Below are 9545 nucleotides of genomic sequence, written 5' to 3' on the forward strand. Positions count from 1 at the left end.
GCCGATATGGACCCCCTACCTACAAAGGTGATCGTGTATTAGTTCCATTTTTTCAGAATTTGAATGCGGTTTTTTTTATTTGAAACCAGGTTTTCTAGCAATGGTTCTTAAACATGTTTTATTAAAATCAGTTCAGCCGTTTTTGAGATATTGAAGTTGTTGTTGGTTGGGTTATGTCATCTTATTTTGTCGGAGAAGTTTATATTTTATCTTGCTTTTTCAATTTGTTTCAGTAAACTTCGGTAAGTTAGTTGAGAAGATAAATACGAACTTCTCCGACAAAAGATGGCGAAACATTTGTTAGCGTTTTAAGTTTTCTTAACTGTTTTACCAGTAGCTAAAACATCATCTTGATAGAACTGACAGGAGCGGTCAGTGGGGCGAGGGGGGTTTTTTTGGTGGTAGCGAGAGAGTAACGGTGCGTCTTGAGACTAATTAAAAATTAATAGCTTTCAGAGAGAATTTGTAAATGTGGAAAAATATCACTTTTATTTTGGAGGAGGAATTCATTACACATTATTCATTATATTCGAATTCAATGGAATCAAGCAATCTGGTAAACAAATGTGGTGACTCAGGTGACTGACATTGACACTTGACTGACGACTGGCTGACTGACTGACTGACGTGGGCTCTAGTGATGTGAATGCTCTTTAAGATACTTCAATCAGCAGTTAATAATTATTTCGGATTTTCACATTTCATTATTTAATGTTTTCCCTAATTTTTACAATCCTAACTTTTACGTTTTTCTTATACGAATTTCCACCAATCTCATAGCCCCCTTTGGGCTGAAATTTTTAAAAATGGCGAATCACGTATGCCCTTAGTTCTGTTCAATTCAAGAGTCATTCACATTGTTTCCATGTCCCTTTTAATTTAAAATGTTTAAAAACATTTTCACGAAGTTTTATAAATATATCTTCAAATATACCTACCTAACGTTTTTTTCCATACAAACTTTCGCTCCTCTTTATGGGTATTATTTAATGATGCAAGGATTGTTCAAAACAGTGGTGGGTTAATTGAGATGTGAATATGATCGGGATTGGCGTTCAAATGTAAGTAACAACGTAGTAATCGTGAAAAATTGCTTTGTTTACACGATTGTTTAATTCTATAGAATTCTATTTTACCTACCTCATTAGATCTGCGGGGCCACTACGGAATTCGAAAACCGAAGTTCGTATCGTTCCGTCCGTCTAACACTTATACTGTTTAATACGAGAATGAGAGGGACGGTACGATACGAATTCGATTTTCGAATTTCCGAGTTGGCCCTCTGTAGTAGGATTAACTGTTCCAACCGTCAATGTACATCGTCTGTGTTGGGGTACTCTAGACGGCGACGTTCCGCGTCGCCCGCCGCGCTGGCGCCGCTGCGACAACAACTATTACATACTATATGCTTTACATTATATACTTAGTGATGTAGGGATCATAGACGTCCAATAGTATTATTTCACGGGAGGCGCGAAGTGACCTGGGGGACACTGAAATTGGAAAATCAAAGTCGTTGCCGTAGATTGATAACCAAGGGTGGAAAGTGACCCATTTCACCCGAGGTATTTCTGGCGCTCGAATGAAGTGTGAGCGCCAATAGTTCGAGGGGAAATGGGTAATTTCACCCGAGTTCGACACTCTACTTTTCATTTCGACTGTGAGTAAAGTAAAATACTACAAAAAAAATAAGAATAATAATAAGTTGAATTTACTTATATCCAACCTCCAACGGTACCTTTTCCACTGGCCACTTGCCACGGCCGACTATAAAAAAATCGAGTTGGTCACGACCAAGGAGCTTAGGTACTATATACAAAACTGGAGGTTGAACGGCGAAAGAAGAAGTTTTGACCTTTATTACTTATTTATGTATTCCATCTCTTTCTTTCACATTTCACGAATGACTTCCATATCCTTCTTAACCTAACTAAATAAAGAGATGGAATATGTTTGTGACGTAATAAAGATCAAATTTCTTGTTTCAAACGGATGTTCGGCGTTCAACCCCCAGTGTTGTATATAAGCTCCTTGGTCACGACGTGCATCTAGATGGCCAAGCCGAAACGTGAAAAAAAAGTGACATTGACGTACCTCAATATGAGGGCTATCATTTTTTGTCTTTCTAGATGGCGCCACTGTTGCGTGAGATTTTTAAGTGTGGCTTTCAAAGTCTGTTATTGCGGGCGTGAAAACAAAGTCTTGTAAAAATTTGGTGTTTTCATAAAAATTGTGCGTAACCGAAAAACCTGTAGGGTACTACCGGTTGTCCTAAAAACTTGAAATTAAATCATAGAAAAGTCTGACAATCTTATTTTTTATATCTGTGTCTATTTAAGTAGGTAACCATGATCCCAAACTGTGTACATTTTGGTTAAGAGCTAGGATAGGAGGTTAGGGCTCTGCTATCACTGGAATATTCATAGATACTTATCACTTGGCCCGGTACAGCTTGCCAAGAGCGCAGCCAGCGGTATCGGCAATTTTTGAAAAAATATTAGTTTTTCTTTTACAAATATACAATTTCACTCGCAAATGTGATGAAAAACATTGAATGTCGCACGGGCGGTACTAGAATTACGAACATCGACTCATTAAAGCCCTCAGTCTTCGACTTCGGGCTTCTAATGGACTCTCGTTCGTAATTCCTTATTTACCGCCCTTAAGACACAATGTACTATAATGAATTATTCCATTCTAATGTCTACGACTTTTCAGGACTAACCTACAGAGCTGCACCTAACCTAGGTGATGTCACGATAATGGATTAAGGTGCACTAGGGTGTAAAATAGGCTTCAGTGCGCCATGATAACTACCTCGTTAACATTATTAAAGTTACTATGCTTATAATATATAACATAGAATACGATTTTTTTCTGACATGTGTTTCAACTTACAAAGTTCAATATCTCAAAAACGGCTGAACCGATTTTGTCTAAGAACCATCGCTAGAAAACCTGCCTTCAAATAAAAAAACCGCATTCAAATCGGTCCACCCGTTTAAAAGCTACGATGCCACAGACAGACAGACAGACACACTGACACACATAGCGGTCAAACTTATAACACCCCTCTTTTTGCGTCGGGGGTTAAAAATAAAGTAAATGACGTAAAAATCTAATATATAAAACTCAAAGGTGACTGACTGACATAGTGATGTATCAACGCACAGCCCAAACCACTGGACGGATCGGGCTGAAATTTGGCATGCAGCTAGATGTTATGACGTAGGCATCCGCTAAGAAAGGATTTTTTGAAATTCCGACGGGATAGGGAATAAATGGGATTTATATTTTCACTTTGAAATGGCCCTATTTCCGTAACTATAATTATTAGAAACTTCAAATTTGGCATGCAAGTAGGTAATAGGTACTAACAGCTAAAAACACTTTTCAGGATTTTACGAAATTCCCACGGGATAGTGAATAAATGGGATTTGTATTTTCACTTTTAATTAATGACCCTATTTCCGTAACTATAATTATTAGGAACTTCAAATTTGGCGAAAAAGTAGGTAATACTAACAGCTAAAAACAATCTTCAGGATTTAGCAAAATTCCCACGGGATAGGAAATAAAATGGGATTTATATTTTCACTTTTAATTAATGACCCTATTTGCGTAACTATAATTATTAGAAACTTCAAATTTGGCATGCAAGTAGGTAATACTAACAGCTAAAAACGACTTTCAGGATTTTACGAAATTCCCACGGGATAGTGAATAAAAAGGATTTGTATTTTCACTTTCAATTATTGACCCGTTTACCGTAACTATAATTGTTAGAGTTCAAATTTTTCAGGATTTATCAAAATTCCTATGGGATAGGGAATAAAATGGGATTTATATTTTCGCTTCAAAGTGGCCCTAACTCCGTAATTATAAATATTAAAGACTTCAAATTTGGCATGCACGTAGATAATACTATTCAACCCTGAATCAGCAAAGCAGGGTTTCAAAGCTGGTAAGAATCATAATTAATTACGTATGTAGGTTGATTTTTGTACAACAAAATTTGCACCATCTGTCTAAAAGAAAATCAGTCCGTATTTGTATTTCCATGTAGTCCTCCGAAAATTAATCAAAACACGAAAAAAGGATCGCAGAAAGTAAATGTATGTTACTCCAAATTTAACGCGAGCGAAGCTGCGGGCAAAAGCTAGTCAACAATATATCTGTTGAAAAACCTGCTTTCAATTAAAAAAACCGCATTCAATTCGGTCCACCCGTTACAGAGCTATGGTGCCACAGACAGACACACAGACACACATAGCGGTCAAACTTATAACACCCCTCTTTTTACGTCGGGGGTTAAATAAGCAAGATATGAGCTAATGAAGCTTGTATTCTATCTCTTTCTTGAGAAATGAAATGAGTATGGGTTTTCTAATGGTCGTCGTAGCATTATAATGTCATAGTCCATCACGGATCTCTCTAGCCTATTAAAAATTTAACGTTAATTATGAATTTAAAGTGCAGTTTTGATGATAATTTATCGCCATGACTGATCATGACCTCTTCTTCTTGCCCCCCTCCCATTTCAACTGGGGTCGGGCCTCCTTGTACGTCGGCGCCAGGACGCTCTGTCCCGGGTTGTCGTTGGTGAGATGTTCAGGGCTTTCAGGTCCCTCTCAACATTAGTCCACCATGTAGATGGCGGTCTTCCTTTACCACGGGGTTTAGTAGGGATGTTTAGCGCTATCTTTACGGAGTAGCTCTCATCTCTTCTTTTTATGTGGCCGTACCAGCGAAGTCGACTTTCTTTAAGTTTCATGACGGATCATGACCAAAGAGTATTAGTAATAAAGTATTTACTAGAAATCATGAGATATTTATTTTATTAGTAACAAAATAACATGATTATTTACATCAATAGTAACCATAGAGCCTTATTTCCAAAAAATAATTGAAATAAAGGAGCGGCCACACCGCTGCTTAAAAAACGGTGACGGTACAGAATCGCAGTGGCGCGTCGTATGCGTATGCGCACCGATACTACACAGAGCTTTGCCGGATGCTCTCCACCAAAAGTCGTTACGTTTACACGGCACGTCACATCTAATCTACAAAGAATCTACATAAGTAAATCTCGCACCAAGTTGTGCTTGTGTACCTAATGTAATGTTTGCAGGTGGTAGGACCTTGTGCAAGGTCCGCCCGGATTGCTACCACCATCTTGCTCGCTAATCCTGCCGTGAAGCAGCGGTGCTTGCTCTGTTGTGTTTCAGCGTGGAGAGTAAGACAGCCGGTGAAATTACTGGCACTTGAGGTATCCCATCTTAGGACTTTAGGTTGGCAACGCATCTGCAATGCCCCTGGTGCTGCAGATGTTTATGGGCGGTGGTGATCTCTTACCATCAGGAGACCCACATGCTCGTTTGCCACCAAGTCAAATAAAAAAAAAATGTAGGTAATGATTTGATTGATTTCGTCTAAAATTTTCAGGGTTGTAAATGCTTAGTTGAAACTTGAAGTAATTAGACTATAACTTAATAATTTCCTTTTTTTAAACTTCCAAGTGACTACGCTAAAAAAACAATGCCTTTGTTTTTCTCAGTATTAAAAAAGAGAAATAGGGGTTGATGACATTCAGCTTCAACACAAACTTATTTTCGCAGTCGATAGCGGCGCTACTGTCCTTGTAATCAGTTCGTAAATTTTGTAGTTCAGAGTTTTTCCGTTAGTGTAAATAAGTTTGTACTGTCATAACTATGTATAGTTAGACTTAGGTAGGAATAGGATGCAAAGAGGATTTGGAGTTTAGTGCTAGTGCATAAGTAACTATCAAGTAACGTAGGTTGTTTGTCTGTTAATGAAATAATGAGATTATGTATCTGTTTGCTCTTTTGTGATTTCTTCATTCGAGTTATGAGGATGTAAAAAAGTTCAGGACCAACTTTAAATGTCAGTTTTCTAAAAACTGGCGCTTTTGAACACGTGTGAACTCCGATCAACGATTAGTGTGAAAATAATTTTCTTTAAATGGATAAGTACTCATAATAATTAATGTCTCAAAAGCTTCTGTTGAATAAAATATATTACGTAATAAATTGCGTTTTATTAATAAGTTTAATAACGATTGGCGACAGATTGAATCCTCAAAATTAATTACAATGTTTACAATCAAAAACAAACTATTATAGGTACCTTTTTTTTGGATAGGTACTTAACAAAATGTAAACAAAACAACGTCAATTGGTAGGTAAGAGTATCTTAATATTCTTATAGGTTTGACCTATGGCCTCTCAAGCAGAGGATCGTGGGTTCAAACCCCGGCTCGCACCTCTGAGTTTTTCGAAATTCATGTGCGGAATTGTATTTGAAGTTTACCACGAGCTTCACGGCGAAGGAAAACATCGTGAGGAAACCTGCACACACCTGCGAAGCAAATCAATGGTGTGTGTTAAGTTCCCAATCCGCACTGGGCCCGCGTGGGAACTACGGCCCAAACCCTCTCATTCTGAGAGGAGGCCTGTGCCTGCAATGGGACGTATATAAGCTGGGATGATGATGATGAGATGGAGGAAAACGAGCAAGCGGGTCATCTGATGGTAAATGATCACCACTGCTCATGAGTAGGTACAGTCACCAGCACCAATATCTGACACAGCAAGCGTGCATAAATATCTGATACGACTCTATTTCTAGGGCCGGAAGGACGTGTCAGATATTTTTGCACGCTCCGCTGTGTCAGATATTAATGCTGGTGACTGTACCAACTACTGAAAGGAGTCATTGGTCTGTTGCCAGCCTAAAGTAAGTGTTAAGTGTAAGCTCTTTTCTTGAAAATCGTCGAAAGCCCTTTTATGAATTTGATTAAATTGGCGATAGCTCGTAGTACGAGACCTATCCGGATCCGGAGCAGTGCCCGGAGGGCGGGAAATAGGTCGGAGCCGCCGACAGTCCGGCGCCGAGGGGTTGCGAATAGACGCCATTTTACCAAACAAATCAGGAGCTATGTTTGGGGTGATTCTACGGACTTATTCAAATATCAATTGAATCAAAAGTAGTCTAGGCTTATCAAATATTAAGCTATGGAAATTAGTGTTACTTTTTATTTAGAATTCACTAGTGACTGGCCCCTGTCTCACCTTATAAGGATGATTCACAAGAACTGAAGGTTTATTGCCCTACTCACTTATAAAATAAATAAAAAAGCCTTTTATTTCCTGCATATTTAAATATTTTTACAATACGTATTATATCAATTCAAATCAAACTATTATTATTATATTAACTATTTGAAATTTACTAAGTAACATAACTAACTTTACTAACTTTTAATTAAATTTCAATTGAAATATAAAACTACTCACTTAAGAGCGTTTATACCTGCTGAGCTGGCAACGTTGTATTTTTGTTAGTTTTTCTTGATTATTCCATAAACATTGAATGAAAATTAAAAATGTGGTCTGATAGAACTCTTCTTAATATATAAGTTAATGTGTATAATTCAATAATTATTTATGATAGACTTTTACATTCTTTAAAAACGAACAAATGTTAATTAACGGTTAGTATATTATACTTAGGTACTATAATTTATAAATGTTAAAGTGAGTATGTTTGATTGTTAAGCTGAGTCGTGATGAAATTTGGTATAGAGATAATGTGAGATTCTGAAAAGGATATAGGTAGGGTAGTTTAAAATTCTACATTTCCCGCGGGTGCGCTATAAATGAATTAATTTACAGACGAACTCGCGGGCAACAACTGTCTGTATATAATAATATTTACACTCGTTACCTTGATTGTACGCAAGTAATACGGTATTTGACAACTCCTGATTTTGCCATATCTTAATATTATTATGAAAATATAGATATACAGATAGTGTTTAGCGAAGAGAAAATTTAAATCAGTTGAAAATTGGATTTATAGTGATTTTTTGAAAATCTATATACGTGTCTCTTTCTCAAACGCTTTTCTCTATGCAGCAAGTATGGCGGTACTGGCGTGTGACGTCACATGCCAGTATGTCTTTCTCTGTCTAATCTTGAATTTTTTGAAATTCAAGATTATAACTTTGTTATTTGTAAAGGTAGCTTAAAAATTGTTTTTCTATTTGATAACAGGCATAGTTTTAATTTAAAAAACATAATATACAAAATAGTCAAATACCGTATTTTAGTGGATTCACCCTCACCCCAACAATTTTGCGTAAAACAGAACTGTGTCACTACTGCCTTTCTGCTGATAGATATTTAGTCTAGTTACGTAGATCAGCCAAGGTATTTGCAACCATAAACCCACGCAAATAAAGACGAAAAATACAAAAGAAGTAAGTCTATATAAACATAGTACGTTTGCGGGAGATAAAATTCGCAAATAAATATAAGAGTTTGATTACTAGACATCGGGTTGTCGACCGCAATTGAGGTTAATCTGTCTATAAAAAGAAATAGGCTATAAATATTTTTAAAACTTTATTTATAAGTGTGATAAGCCGTGGTGGCCTAGTGGTTTGTCCTAAGGCCTCTCTGTCCTAAGGGCTCAAGCTAGTGGTTTGACCTATCGCCTCTCAAGAAGAGTATCCTGTGTGTGTTTTGTGGCGACGCTGCGCAAGCGCTGTGCTGCGAAACGGCGCAGCAGGGCTACTACGAAACTCGAAACTCGAAGTTCGTATCGTACCGTCCCTTTCGCTCTCGTATTAAATAGTATAAGTGTCAGAGGGACCGCACGACACGAACTTCGAGTTTCGTGCTCGACACCCGCAACAATCTACTGATCGCCGTGGCTCAGATGTGGGACGGTGGCCTTATAAGGCACTGCTCCTCTCTCCATTTAAGTTTAGGTACTAACATAGTTATGTAAATTACTTTGTGACTAACAATACTATTAGTCTAAGAGGTGGCAGGATTTTTTAAAACGATCATGGAAACGTTAGACTTCATTTTATGTGTTGTAGAGTGGCTGCTGATGTGAATAATGTTTGGTCTGCCTGCTCTCAGGGGGTGCAACTTTGAGATATAGCGTATAAAAGAGCTTAATTGTTGCGAAAAAAAACGATAACAGAAATGGTCAGTTTTAGTACATATTCAAAGTATGGCGTCTCCGCATGTGAAACGAATTGGTCTGCCTGCTCTAAGTGGTTGTATTCGAGAGCTATGCATGCTCGCAAGATGCTTAATTGTAAAGAAAATTCAAGGTAATGTAATCATAAAATAAAGCTCAGAGACAGTAGTACTAGAAGCGTAATTTGGTATAAATATACTATACTTATATTACGCAACAAAGTGTAAAATAAAAAATATAAAAAAACATTTTTTAGGGTACTTCCCATAGACGTAAAATGAGGGTGATTTTTTTTCTCAACTAACACCTGTATTGTGGGGGTATGTTAGATAGTGTTTTTAAAAACCAATGGGGGGTTGCTAAGACGATTTGTGATTTAGTGATCTGTTTGTGAAATATTCAACTTTAAAGTGCATACTTTCATCAAAATCGTGCGTCTCCCCCTTTAAACATCTAACCGTTGGGTGGAAAAATTGGAAATATTAAGGATGATAGTAAGTATATCAAATTTACAAGAAATTATAACGACT

Source organism: Choristoneura fumiferana, chromosome 3 (genome assembly GCF_025370935.1).
Source record: "Choristoneura fumiferana chromosome 3, NRCan_CFum_1, whole genome shotgun sequence".
In the NCBI taxonomy this organism is placed as follows: domain Eukaryota; kingdom Metazoa; phylum Arthropoda; class Insecta; order Lepidoptera; family Tortricidae; genus Choristoneura; species Choristoneura fumiferana.